At 36.4% G+C, this 14,763-nt stretch overlaps 1 protein-coding gene across 1 annotated transcript in view; it reads left to right on the plus strand.

Moving 5' to 3' along the window:
• fzd3a (frizzled class receptor 3a) overlaps nt 1-14,763 on the plus strand; it is a 72,639-nt gene that overhangs the window by 5,440 nt on the left and 52,436 nt on the right. The gene's annotated exons all lie outside the window — the stretch shown is intronic.

The following is a 14,763-nucleotide window of genomic DNA, read 5'->3' on the forward strand; positions in this document are numbered from 1 at the left end:
ATACTTTTAAAAAACATCCAGAAAGCGCCAACAATACTCCATTTACATGTCGGGACCTGAAAATGAACCAAATATGAGTGATATTGTTATTATAAGCGCCAACGCAGACTGACTATTTTAGCGGCGCATTGATAGCAGTGAGCTAATGCTAACTTACGCCGCTATTGTTGACACACTGAGCCGACGGCTGCTTCTGCTTGATATCAAACTTGCTAAAAGTAAATTCTAGATTATAATTCATGCATCTCTCACCTGCTAGTAGACAAATGTGGCCATGGACAGACATAAAAGACACAAGAAGACGCTAATTGCGGCAACTTTTTATTAACCCTCCATTAGGATTGTTATTGATTTTTCATCTGAACAAAATTATGTGAGCGTCCCGTCGGTCGGCATCCCAGCGAGAGTGGAAATATTACAGTGTTTGTTTTATTATAGTTTAATGTGGTTAGTGTGTATGTTTAGCACCTAGCAATGCTGCTAATGCTATAGCTTCACAATAAAGCTACATCCGTTTAGCACTCGGCTTCTAAAACTTATTGCTCATCCTTTTTGTGTTTGGGCTCAACAATATAAGGTCCTGGATCATAATTGTTCCCAAAGTAATCGTTGTTGGCTCTCACAAAGTCTGCTTGATTAGCATTGTTGTTGATGGGGAAGGGATCTGTGGTTCCTCTACGTCACGGATCACGTGACTGGCTAGAACATTATCTCATATATTATCTCATTTAAAACCAAATAAGGCATTCATAAAAAATAAATTTCACATCCAAATCAAGTTTCTTATTCATCCTCATTCTAAATTCAGTCGTAATTTTCAAAAATCACGTCTTTTTAGGCCATTTCTATGCAACCAGAAGGAGCTTCTATAACCTGCTGTGAAAACGTGTCATATTTATTATACCAAATAATTAGGGGTACACAAAAAATTCGATTCACATTCAAATCGTGATCTTTAATGATCCCGATTTTAAATCGATTCATCATTTTCAAAAATTGTTTTAAATTTAGATTTTATTAAAAATGTTTAAATTTTTAGGCCATCTCTATGCAACCAGAATGAGCTTTTCCTACCTGCTGTGAAAAAGTTTCATTATAATTAGGGGTGCACAAAAAGAATCCTGATTCATCCCGATTCTAAATTGATTCCTAATTTTCAAAAATTGAAATTAAATGTATTTTTTTTAAATTTTTTTCATTTTTAGGCCATCTTCATGCGACCAAAATGGATCTTTTGTAACCCGGAACCTGTTTTAGAAAAGTTGAATTATAATTATTATACCAAATAATTAGGTGTTCCCAAAAATCCTTTCACATCCAAATCGAGATTTTTATTCATCCCGATTTTAAATCGACTCATAATTTAAAAAAATTGCATTAACATTTTTTATTTTTTTTATTTATATATTTTATTTTTAGGCCATGTTCATGTGACCAAAATTGAGCTTTTCTAAATTTCTAACCTGTATTAGAAAAGTTTATTTATAATTTTTATACCAAGTAATTAGGTGTTCACAAAAAAATAATTTCACATCCAAATCGAGATTTTTATTCATCCCGATTCTGAATCAACTCATAATTTTCTAAAATCATTTTATTTTTTATTTTATTTTTTTTAGGCCATGCAACCAGAAGGAGCTTTTATAACCTGTTTTGAATTGGGTTTAATTATAATTATTATACCAAATAATTAGGGGTGCACAAAAAAAATCCTGATTCATCCCGATTCTAAATCGATTCCTAATTTTCAAAAATTGCAATTAAAATAATTTTTTATCCCGATTCTAAATTGATTCCTAATTTTCAAAAAATGCAATTACAATAATTTTTTGGGTCATTTTCAGGCCATCATCATGTGACCAACATGGAGTTTTCAAAATTTCTAACCTGTAACCTGTTTTAGAAAAAGCATCTTATAATTATTATACCAAATAATTCATATATATATATGAATCGAGATTTTCATTCATCCCGATTTTTAAATCGACTCGTAATTTTCAAAAATTGCAATAAAATTTTTTTACATTTATTTTTCGGCCATGTTCATGAGACCAAAATGAAACTTTTCTAAATTTCTAACCTGTATTAGAAAAGTTTATTTATAATTTGTATACCAAATGATTAGGTGTTCACAAAAAATCCTTTCACATCCAAATCGAGATTTTTATTCATCCCGATTCTGAATCGACTCATAATTTTCCAAAATCGTATTGTTTTTTTAGATTTTTAGGCCATTAAACCAGAAGGAGCTTTTCTAACATGTTTTGAATTGAGTTCCATTATAATTATTATACCAAATTATTAGGGGTGCACAAAAAAATCCTGATTCATCCCGATTCTAAATCGATTCCTAATTTTCAAAAATTGCAATTAAAATAATGTTTCATCCCAATTCTAAATCGATTCCTAATTTTTGTCATTTTTAGGCCATCTTCATGTGACCAACATGGAGTTTTCAAAATTTCTAACCTGTAACCTGTTTTAGAAGAAAACATTTTATAATTATTATACCAAATAAGGTGTTCACAAAAAATCCTTTCACATCCAAATTGAGATTTTTATTCATCCCAATTCTGAATCGACTCATCATTTTCAAAAATCTTGTTTTTTTTAGATTTTTAGGCCATGCAACCAGAAGGAGCTTTTCTAACCTGTTTTGAATTGAGTTCCATTATAATTATTATACCAAATAATTAGGGGTGCACAAAAAAAATCCTGATTCATCCCGATTCTATATAGATTTCAAATTTTCAAAAATTGCAATTAAATAATTTTTAATTTTTTTTAATTTTTAGGCCATCTCCATGCGACCAAACTGAGCTTTTCCTACCTGCTCTGAAAGTTTCCTTAATTATTATACAAATAATAAGTGGTGCACATAAATCGACTCATTTTCAAAAATCACGTTTTTTTATTTTTTTTTATTTTGACAATATACAAAAAAAAAAAGGAAAAATAGCACCACTGATTTTTTTTCAATTCTGACAAATGAGCTGACTGTTTTTTATTGAAAGAAATGCAGCACTGTTTTCCATTCAGAGTAATACACCGATTTACAGTAATACACCGTGAAAAACAATAATTGTAGGTTTGACAATAAAAAAAACTGGCAGCTCAGGCAACAATCAAGCAGATATTTCAGTTTTTATTTGTATTTTGACAAAAAATTGTTTAAAAAGTAGGATCATATATTTCTTGCAATATTGTATATTATTAATGTGAGAAATGTATGCAATTTCATGCAGTACATTTATTTTTTCTGTCCAAATGGGGGGAAAAAAATAATTTTTTTAAACATTTTTTTTTACATTTTTACACCATCTCCATGCGACCAGAAGGAGCTTTTCTAACCTGTAACCTGTTTAGAAAAAGTTTCATTGTAGTTATTATAGCTAAAAATACGTTGCGAGAATCGGTTTGAATGGAATCGTGAATGAATTCCGATCAAGTCTTCCGTCCAAACTAGCTCGGCTGCGACTCGATTCTTCCTGCACCTTCACCTTCTGCGTTTGGGAGTGTTGTTTCCTATAGATTAGGAAAGAAAATGAATTTTTCAAACGTGGCCTCGGGGGATGGGGTGACGAGAAGAACAGTGGATTATTAAACTCATAAAGGCGCCTTGTCTTAAAATGGGAGACGTGTGCAAATTGTTGATTTTGACGCCATTTTATGCGACGAGGCGTCATAAGCAGAATGCGCCTCTTTTGTTTGTTTCCATCGGTGCATTAACGCCGCGTTAAATCCGGCATTTATTTCTCCATCCTGTACATTTTGCAGCCACACCACAATCAAGGAGCAGATGCGCCCACCGCTGAAATATTAATCCTGCTGTAAGCTATTGAGCAATTAGTGGTCCCAATGAGCCAAAACATGAGACCCAGCTGCATGGTCACCCGTTGACCCCACTCCCAGTGGAGTGCTGCCATCTGTACCCGCTCTGCACTTACTTAACCCGGGCTTTCTTAACTCTAATATTAACAATACATCACTCATCTTACTCGTGATTTGAATTCCAATCACAAATGACCGTGCGATGATAAATAAAAAATAAATTTGAACGCATGTGTAAAATAAAGGTCCAATACATGAATAAAATGCAAATAGAGATGTCCAATAATGGCTTTTTTGCCGATATTCCGATATTGTCCAACTCTTAATTACCGATTCCGACATCAACCGATATATACAGTCGCGGAATTAACACATTATTATGCCTAATTTTGTTGTGATGCCCAGCTGGATGCATTAAACAATGTAACAAGGTTTTCCAAAATAAAGCAACTCGAGTTGTGGAAAAAAATGCCAACATGGCACTGCCATATTTATTATTGATGTCACAAAGTGCATTATTTTTTTTAACATGCCTCAAAACAGCAGCTTGGAATTTGGGACGAGAGCATGAGGAGGTTGAGGTGGGGGGGGGGGGGTATATTGTAGTGTCCCGGAAGAGTTAGTGCTGCAAGGGGTTCTGGGTATTTGTTCTGTTGTGTTTATGTTGTGTTACGGTGCGGATGTTCTCCCGAAATGTGTTTGTCATTCTTGTTTGGTGTGGGTTCACAGTGTGGTGCATATTTGTAACAGTGTTAGTGTTGTTTATACGGTCACCCTCAGTGTGACCTGTATGGCTGTTGACCAGGTATGCCTTGCGTTCACTTGTGTGTGTGTGTGAAAAGCCGTAGATATTTTGTGATTGGGCCGGCACGCAAAGGCAGTGCCTTTAAGGTTTATTGGCGCTCTGTACTCCTCCCTACGTCCGCGTACACAGCAGCGTTTTAAAAAGTCATACATTTTACTTTTTGAAGCCATTACCGATAATTTTGAAACCGATACCGATAATTTCCGATATTACATTTTAAAGCATTTATCGGCCGATAATATCGGCAGTCCGATTGGATCCCTAAATGCAAACATATGAATTCTAACTAAATGTGATCATTCATAATATATGTTTCCTAACTAAATGGTCATAGAATTAAAGTGCAAAAAAAATACATCTTCACCACTTAAGTAACTTTTCAAGCTTCGTGAAATATTGTCATACATGAACTTCCAACTAGTTGGAGGACACCTGTGTCATGGCACTTAGTGACTTAGAGAGATTTTTTTGTGATAGAGTGATTGGAGCACATACTTGTTGGTCACAAAAAACATTCATGAATTTTGGTTCTTTTATGAATTTATTATGGGTCTACTGAAAATGTGAGCAAATGTGCTGGGTCAAAAGTATACATACAGCAATGGTAATATTTGCTTACATGTCCCTTGGCAAGTTTCACTGCAATAAGGCGCTTTTGGTAGCCATCCACAAGCTTCTGCTTGAATTTTTGACCACTCCTCCTGACAAAATTGGTGCAGTTCAGCTAAATTTGTTGGTTTTCTGACATGGACTTGTTTCTTCAGCATTGTCCACACGTTTAAGTCAGGGCTTTGGGAAGGCCATTCTAAAACCTTAATTCTAGCCCGATTTAGCCATTCCTTTACCACTTTTGACGTGTGTTTGGGATCATTGTCCTGTAGGAACACCCAACTGCGCCCAAGACCCAACCTCGGGGCTGATGATTTTAGGTTGTCCTGAAGAATTTGGAGGTAATCCTCCTTTTTCATTGTCCCATTTACTCTCTGTAAAGCACCAGTTCCATTGGCAGCAAAACAGGCCCAGATCATAATATTACCACAACTATGCTTGACGGTAGGCATGGTGTTCCTGGGATTAAAGGCCTCACCTTTTCTCCTCCAAACATATTGCTGGTTATTGTGGCCAAACATCTAAATTTTTGTTTCATTTGACCACATAACTTTCCTCCAGAAGGTCTTATCTTTGTCCATGTGATCAGCAGCAAACTCTAGACCAGCCTTAAGGTGTCGCTTCTGGAGCAAGGGCTTCCTTCTTGCATGGTAGCCTCTCAGTCCATGGCGATGCAAAACACGCTTGACTGTGGACACTGACACCTGTGTTCCAGCAGCTTCCAATTCATTGCAGACCTGCTTTTTGGTGGTTCTCGGGGGACCCTTGATCATCCTGACCAAAGGAGCTTGCGTTTTCTTCCTGATTGTGGCAGTGACAAAACTGTGCCATGCACTTTATACTTACGAACTATTGTCTGCACAGTTGCTCTAGGGACCTTAAGCTGCTTTGAAATGGCTCCAAGTGACTTTCCTGACTTCAAGTCAATGATTCCTTTTTTCACATCTGTGCTGAGTTCCTTTGACTTTGTCATTGTCGCGTTTGTAACCGAGTCTAATGACTGCATCACATGAGCCCTATTTAAATGGGCTCAGAGAAGTCAACAGGTGCCGTCAATTATATTCACTCACATGAAGTTAAGAGGCCATGCCATGAAGCTAATTTGATTTGATTGCAACTTTTCTACATCACCGAAATTGACAATGTTGATGCTGTATGTATACTTTTGACCCAGCAGATTTGGTCACATTTTCAGTAGACCCAACCTGTTTGTATTACAGTTAAGTGCATTGGAAACATAAAATTTAGATTGTTACTCAAACTGCTTTAGTAAGATGGAACACAAGCTCAGCAGAAACAAAGACGGTAGAGAGGAAGTCTAACGTCACTTTTATCGGACATTTTCGTCAAAACATGTCAAGTCTTTTCTCATACCAATCACACACGTCCGGTTGGCGGCTTCACAATAATAGCGCTACGCTTGACATCCGGTCTAACCAACGAAACTAAGAAAAATCGTCTTAGAATACGATCATGCTATTTTGTTATTCTGTGATATTTCTACCCAAATAAATGTTTTCTGGCAGATTGAAATTAAATGTATTGTTATGGCAGCGGCGTTGTGAAGGAGGAAAACTTTCTCTCTTTGAACAATCGAGTAGTCTTCTTCTCTGCTACCACTGAGACTAGGTCCAATACTGCAGGCATGCCTGCCACTGCCCTCTACAGCCCACATCGGGTAATTACAGTTGACTACACAATATGACCATCGCTATGGTATATTCTTTTAGAACCTGTTCTGATGACAATCCGCAATTGTAGAATGTTTAACAGGCTGAATATGACATTTTATCAATACGTAGGTAGAGAAGGTTAAAACATTGTCATGCAGAGATATGAATGCCATTAACTTGCGCTACTGTGCAGAAGTTTGGGACAATAATTCCATAAGCACACTACGTATATCCATTCATCACCCTGCAGAAGAAAGCAATAAGGCTAATTCATAAGGCAGGATATAGAGATCACACAAATACATTTTTCTTACATTCAAAATTTAAATGTAAAGATCTGGAGAAACTACAAACAGTACAAAAGACAAATCAATTCACTGCCTTGAAATGTGCAAAAGTTTTTCACTGAAAGGGAAGGGGGTTATAACTGAAGGGATCATTTCAGTCTTAAAATTCAGAATGTTCGCACAGCACAAATAAGCTTTTGTGTTTCAATATGTTAAACTATGGAACAGTTCGAATGCGGAATTAAACAATGGCCAACCTTAAATTTGTTTTAAAAAAAGGATAGACATGATTTTCAATATGTGCAAAAACGAGGAACTACAAAGTGTTTACATAATTATTATTATTATTCTAATTATTTGGGTAGTTATTTACTTGTTAGGGGTTGGTGTTACCATCAAGTAGTACTTGTACTCATGTGACTATATACAGTATGTGTATATTGTACGTATATGTACTGTAATTTTGTGCCAAAGAAAAGTGGGTAAAAGATTATTGATATTGTAATAAAACAGGTACACTTATCATTGTATATAATAATAATAATGATGATGATAGAAAAGATTTGATTTATGAATAAGGGGTGGGAGTAAATAAATGTAACTTCTTCCCACTCCTTTTTGGATATGAAAAAAACCCATTATGTATTTGTGGGGGGGCGTGACCTGCAGCGAAGCGGGGTGTGTCAGGATCGGCTTCGAGATTAGTGACTGGTGTGTAGATGACACAGCTGTGAGTGTTTGTCTGATCTCCTGTCGCTCTGTTAAAGGCAGCAGTCGGGAAGGAGAGGAGGTTGTTGATGGTGGAGAACGAGCGACAGAAACTTTAACAGAGCGACAGGTGATCAGACAAACACTCACAGCTGTGTCATCTACGCACCTGTCACTAATCTCGAAGCCGATCCTGACACACCCCGCTTCGCTGCAGGTCCGCAGGCCACGCCCCCCCCCATAGTATTGTTTTTGTGTTTTCATTGTGAAATATCTGTTTCTATTTCTGTACCTTACTGTAATGTTATCAAGATTGTGCCCTTTTTTCATAATTTTTTTTCTTTTGCCTTGTTTTTAACATGTCCAAAATAAACTGGTTAGCATAGCCTCTTGTATCCTCCTATTTTGTGTAGTGTAGCGTGTTTAGCCATTCCTCGTCCTCCAGTGATAATGTTACTTGTAAGAAACGTACTTCATTTGCCGCAATGAAGGCGAGGATTGCGGATTTTGGAGCAGCTCTGCACTGTGGAGGTACGTTAGCTGCAAGCTTGCTAGCGAGGATGCTGCAGTGTGTTGAGGACGCACTCCAATCGGACTGCATCGGCTTTCGGTGCACGGTTGTCGTGACGCTGGCGGTGTTTTTTTTCAATCCTCGCAGAGTGTTTGCAGGGCATTTGGTGTTGGGGAGGTCTTCCCCTGAAGGAGTAAAGGAGTCTCGCATGTTTGACGCCATGTTTGTTTTACACTGTTAGCTCAGGGGAAGTTCCGAACTTCCTACTAGGTAGGAGCGCTGGATTTGTTCACCCTGTATGCCCGCCTAATTTAAAGTGGAACTGCAATTTGGGGGAAATTTTACTTATCATTCACATTACTTCTGTAAGACAAGAACACATGTTTTTCTTTTTTTTATGCATTCTAAATCCTAAAATATGGCAAGTGTGAGGTGTCTAAAAATGCAGCTAATGGGCATAGTCTATTCCGCCCATAAAGTCCTCTAAAATCATCCAAAAAGCGCCAACAATACTCCATTTACATGTCGTGACCTGAATACTAATCAAATATTAGCGATATTGTTATAAGCGCTGTGATCAAACATTGCTACATTATAAATCTTGCCTCTCACCTGGATTGTAGAAGGTTATGGACATAAACCGAGACGTTGGTCAACTTTGACATCCAACTTAGACCTGGGGATGGCGAGAAAGACACGATAGTACGCTCATTTTCGACAACTTTTTAAAACTTTTTGTGAGGATGATCGTGAATTGTTCATGTAAAGGGGAAGATACAAACATCCCATCAGTCTTTATGCCAGTGAGAGCAGACATTGCACTTGTAGATCATCCTCCTTATATTCAGGCTCAAAAATGTACGTTTCTGGATCATCATTTGTCCCAAAGTATTTGTCGCCAAAAATACTCCATTTACATGTGGTGACCTGAATATTAACAAGTATTAGTGATATTGTTATTATAAGCACTAACACTGAGGAACTACTTTTAGTAGCTGACTAGCTTATGCTGCTATATTGACATATTGAGCTGCTGCATCGCCTCTGTGTTGGGGAAAGTTAATTCTAGATGATAAATCATGCCTCTTACCTGTATAGTAGAAGGTTGTGGACATAAACCCACAATTTGGTCAACATTGACATCCAACTTAGACCCAGAGATGGCCAGAAAGACACAAAAAGTATGCCAAGTATCGCCAACAATCACCCTCGTTTAATCATAACGGCCAAAATCGAGATCACGATTAAAAGCCCTAGTGGGTGATTGTTTTATTATGTTGATAGTTTGTATATCTTGTTTAGCACTTAGCAATACTGCTAAAGCTGCATCGGTTTAGCACACAGCTTCAAAAACTTGTAGATCATCCTCCTTATATTCAGGCTCAAAAATTTACGTTTCTGGATCATCATTTGTCCCAAAGTATTTGTCGCCAACAATACTCCGTTTACATGTGGTGACCTGAATATTAACAAGTATTGTGATATTGTTATTATAAGCGCTAACACTGAGGAACTACTTTTAGTAGCTGACTGGCTCATGCTGCTATATTGACATATTGAGCTGCTGTGTTGGGGAAAGTTAATTCTAGATGATAAATCATGCCTCTTACCTGGATAGTAGAAGGTTGTGGACATAAACCCGCAATTTGGTCAACATTTACATCCAACTTAGACCCGGAGATGGCCAGAAAGACACAAAAAGACGCTCGTTTACGGCACTTTTATTTTTTATTTTTTTATTCTTCATATAAACGGGAATATACAAACAGCCCGTCAGTCTTTATCCCAGTGAGAGCAGACATTGTACAATAAGTGATTGTTTTATTATGTTTGTATATCTTGTTTAGCAATACTGCTACATGATGCCTAGTGTTTGACTAAAGCTGCATCTGTTTAGCACACAGCTTCTAAAACTTGTAGATCATCCTCCTTATATTCAGGCTCAAAAATGTACGTTTCTGGATCATCATTTGTCCCAAAGTAGTCTTTGTTGTCTTTCATCAAGTCTGCCATGATTAGTAGTCTTCTTGTTGTTGAAGGTAAAAGTGAACGTTGTGATGATCTGTGAAATTAATATGCCGCCGTATGCTTAAAATGATCAAAATATGTAAATATTACATGTTAGTATGAATGTTACTACATGACATATGTACTTACAGTGTGTGTATAAAACCTTGTAGGTTTTTTAAGAGCACTTTATAGGCTCCTATTACCTTCAGTGTTAGCTGAATTTTGCTAGTGTTTATTTAAGAGTTAAAATGATAAACAGAATTTCCCAAAAAACTGCAATTCTCCTTTAAAAAAAATTTTTTTTTACTATGTTTAATGTTACCAGAATAATCGGTGTGACGTCATAATTCCTAACATTTCCAATTAAATTCTGCTGTGTTGCATTTTCACAACAACATGGATGAAGGTTCAGATGAAGACCTCGTGAGACGCTGATGGGTGTGTGGTAACGCCGTGAACAGCGAGAGCGCGTCTGGTTTTTGCCGGTGTTCACTTTGATTGGTCACGGATCCACAATTAAGTCTCTTTTAGAGGCCAAGAATGCTGGTTTTGGTCCCTAAAAGCACATGGAGACCCACCGGCTTCTAAATCCCGATGCCAGTTGTTTGGCAGAGAACTGTATCCAGCTCATGGGAGAATTGAACGCCTTGATGAGAATGGACGGATGGTTTGAAAGGGAATTAGCTTCCTCCAACAGCCGTGGTAATGATGATGAATGCTGTGCACCGTGGAGAAACCGGGACTTGGACAGGAACCAGCGCCTGTCCTTCTTGGAGTTTTTGTGTAAAGCCCTTAACCTTCGGCTTTTTGTGTCGTCTATTGGCAATACTTCTCTATCCCCTTCTTATGGGTTACTTTAAATGTGTTCAACATTTCAAACACACATTTTAGAGTGATGCGGAATAAAAAGTAAACCGTACATGAGTACAGTAGGAGCAGAGAAATGTACCTCTAGGCTTTTACTTGGCAGATACTACATGTGCTGTCTGTTTGGAACGGGGCTGTCCAAACTGTTTCCACTGAAAAATTAAACGTGGTGGCCATTTTGATAGTTTTCATTGTCAAAACCAATGTATAGATTTTTTTATTTTTATTTTTTTACCTTTAGGGCTCTCAAGTTGGGGGATCAAAGTGTAATATTTGATGTGAAGTATTCGGAGCCCGAATGTGTGTAAATATGTATATATTTGTATGTGTGTGTATGTATGTATGTATGTATGTGTATATATATATATATATATATATATATATATATATATATATATATATATATATATATATATATATATATATATATATATATATATATTAGGGCTGCAACTAACGATTAATTTGATAATCGATTAATCTGTCGATTATTACTTTGATTAATAATCGGATAAAAGAGACAAACTACATTTATATCCTTTCAAGTATTTTATTGAAAAAAAACAGCATACTGGCACCATACTTATTTTGATTATGGTTTCTCAGCTGTTTGTACATATTGCAGTTTATAAATAAAGGTTTATTTAAAAAAAAATAAAAAATTCTTTAAAACTAAAAAAAAAATTGTCTCTGCGCATAGCATAGATCCAACGAATCGATGACTAAATTAATCGCCAACTATTTTTGTAATCGATTTTAATCGATTAGTTGTTGCAGCCCTAATATATATATATAAATATATATATATATATATATATATATATATATATATATATATATATATATATATATATATATATATATATATATATATATATAATGCGTGCGTGTACAGTGTTTCCCATAAACTGCCAAGATACCTGTGACGGTGGGGGCGTGGCTATGGGCGTGGTCACCATGACATCGAGTAATTTGCATAATTTACTACAATGATATGATTTTCTCTAAAAAGGCTCAAAATGTATACTTACTAATTAATAATAACAGTTTTGTTTTAAACGTCCATCCATCCATCCATTTTACAATATAATTACAACACTTTATGTACATATTTATATACAGATTTGAACAATAAGTTATTCACTGAAATATATTTATTAATTGTGGTTCTTACAAAAAATATATCTTATAAAATATAAAAGCTAAAATTTCTCTTAAAGCTCTGCCCCTTTAATTAGTGTATACTAAATAATTTAACTTTAGCCTACTACTACAACCATATTATTTACCAGCAACATAAAGTGAAACATAGGCATCCTGCCACAGTCAGTAACAAATAAACAGAAAACAGTACTGGTCAAACACAAATAAGGCAACAAGAGAAGTATCCTACACTTCTCTTTTGTAAAGTAAATCTGAACAGCCTATATGGGCATCTACATCAACTATATGATTTGCCTGAGAAGCTGGACAGGAGAAAAAAAATAATTTTTTTATTTATTTATTTTATTTTATTTGTGGCGGACGTAATTCTTTCGTGGCGGGCCGCCACAAATAAATGAATGTGTGGGAAACACTGGTGTATATATATATGTGTGTGTGTACAGTACAGGCCAAAAGTTTGGACAAACCTCATTCACAACACAACTGATGGTCCCAACCCCATTGATAAAGTGAGAAATTCCACTAATCAACCTTGATAAATCACACCTGTGAAGTGAAAACCATTTCAAGTGACTACCTCTTGAAGCTCATCGAGAGAATGCCAAGAGTGTGCAAAGCAGTCATCAGAGCAAAAGGCTGGCTATTTTGAAGAAACTAGAACATAAAACATGTTTTCAGTTATTTCACCTTTTTTGGTTAAGTACATAACTCCACATTTGTTCATTCATAGTTTTCAGTGACAATCTACAATGTAAATAGTCATGAAAATAAACGCATTGAATGAGAAGGTGTCCAAACTTTTGGCCTGTACTGTGTGTGTGTGTTTATATGTTTATGTTTATATATGTGTATGTTTATACTTGTTTATGGCAAACACACAAATTATGCAAATATTTTACCCAAAACATGTTTCAAAGTGGAATATTTAATGGTAAATATTTGGACCCCTAAATAGGTCAATAATTAATAGACTAGACTTGGACTACCTTTTAAAAAAAAAAAATTTTTTTTATTGTCATTCAAGTTTGAACTTTACAGTACAGATAACGAAATGTTGTTGCATTAGCTCATGGTAGTGCAGGATAAAAAATCAATAAGGTGCAGATGGTTAGAGTGTCCGCCCTGAGATCGGTAGGTTGGAGTTCAAATCCCAGCCGAGTCATACCAAAGACTATAAAAATGGGACCCATAACCTCCCTGCTTGGCACTCAGCAACAAAGGGTTGGAGTTGGGGGTTAAATCACCAAAATGATTCCCGGGCGCGGCGCCGCTGCTGCCCACTGCTCCCCAAGGGGATGGGACAAATGCAGAGGACAAATTTCACCACACCTAGTGTGTGTGTGACACTCATTGGTACTTTAATCTTTAATCTTAATATAAATAAATAGATTACTGTACAGATAAATATATTGCACTTTTGCATATGCATCCACGTTTATGGATGTATGTTATATTGTCTTTATATTCCAGCGAGTTCATCCATTTTGGGGGGGAATTGAGGGGATAATTATGATGCGTTCAAGAGTCTTACGGCCTGAGGGAAGAAGCTGTTACAGAACCTGGAGGTTCTGCTACGGAGGCTGCGGAACCTCTTTCTAGAGTCCAGCAGTGAAAGCAGTCCTTGGTGGAGGTGGGAGGAGTCTCTGCAGATTTTCTGAGCCCTGGTCAGGCAGTGGCTTTTTGCGATCTCCTGGATAGGAGGAAGAGGAGTCCTGATGATCTTGTGTGTGTGTGTACAGTACAGGCCAAAAATTTGGACACACCTTTTCATTCACAACACAACCAATGGTCCAAACCCCATTGATAAAGCGAGAAATTCCACTAATCAACCCTGATAAGGCACACCTGTGAAGTGAAAACCATTTCAGGTGACTTCCTCTTGAAGCTCATCGAGAGAATGCCAAGAGTGTGCAAAGCAGTCATCAGAGCAAAGGGTGGCTATTTTGAAGAAACTAGAATATAAAACATGTTTTCAGTTATTTCACCTTTTTTGGTTTAGTGCATAACTCCACATGTGTTCATTCATAGTTTTGATGCCTTCAGTGACAATCTACAATAAAGTTAACTCATTGAATGAGAAGGTGTGTGTGTGTTTGTGTGTGTGTGGCAAACAGACAAATTATGCAATCTTTTACCCAAAACATGTTTCAAAGTGAAATATTTAATGGTAAGTATTTGGACCCCTAAGTAGGTTAATAATTAACAGCTATGATTTTAATGCATTATTACTTTTTGAGCAAGGACAGTTTTAAAAGAAAAATCCCACACAAATTTTCAGTTGTTTTATTTTTCTTTGTG

Source organism: Entelurus aequoreus, linkage group LG23 (assembly GCF_033978785.1).
Source record: "Entelurus aequoreus isolate RoL-2023_Sb linkage group LG23, RoL_Eaeq_v1.1, whole genome shotgun sequence".
Lineage (NCBI taxonomy): Eukaryota > Metazoa > Chordata > Actinopteri > Syngnathiformes > Syngnathidae > Entelurus > Entelurus aequoreus.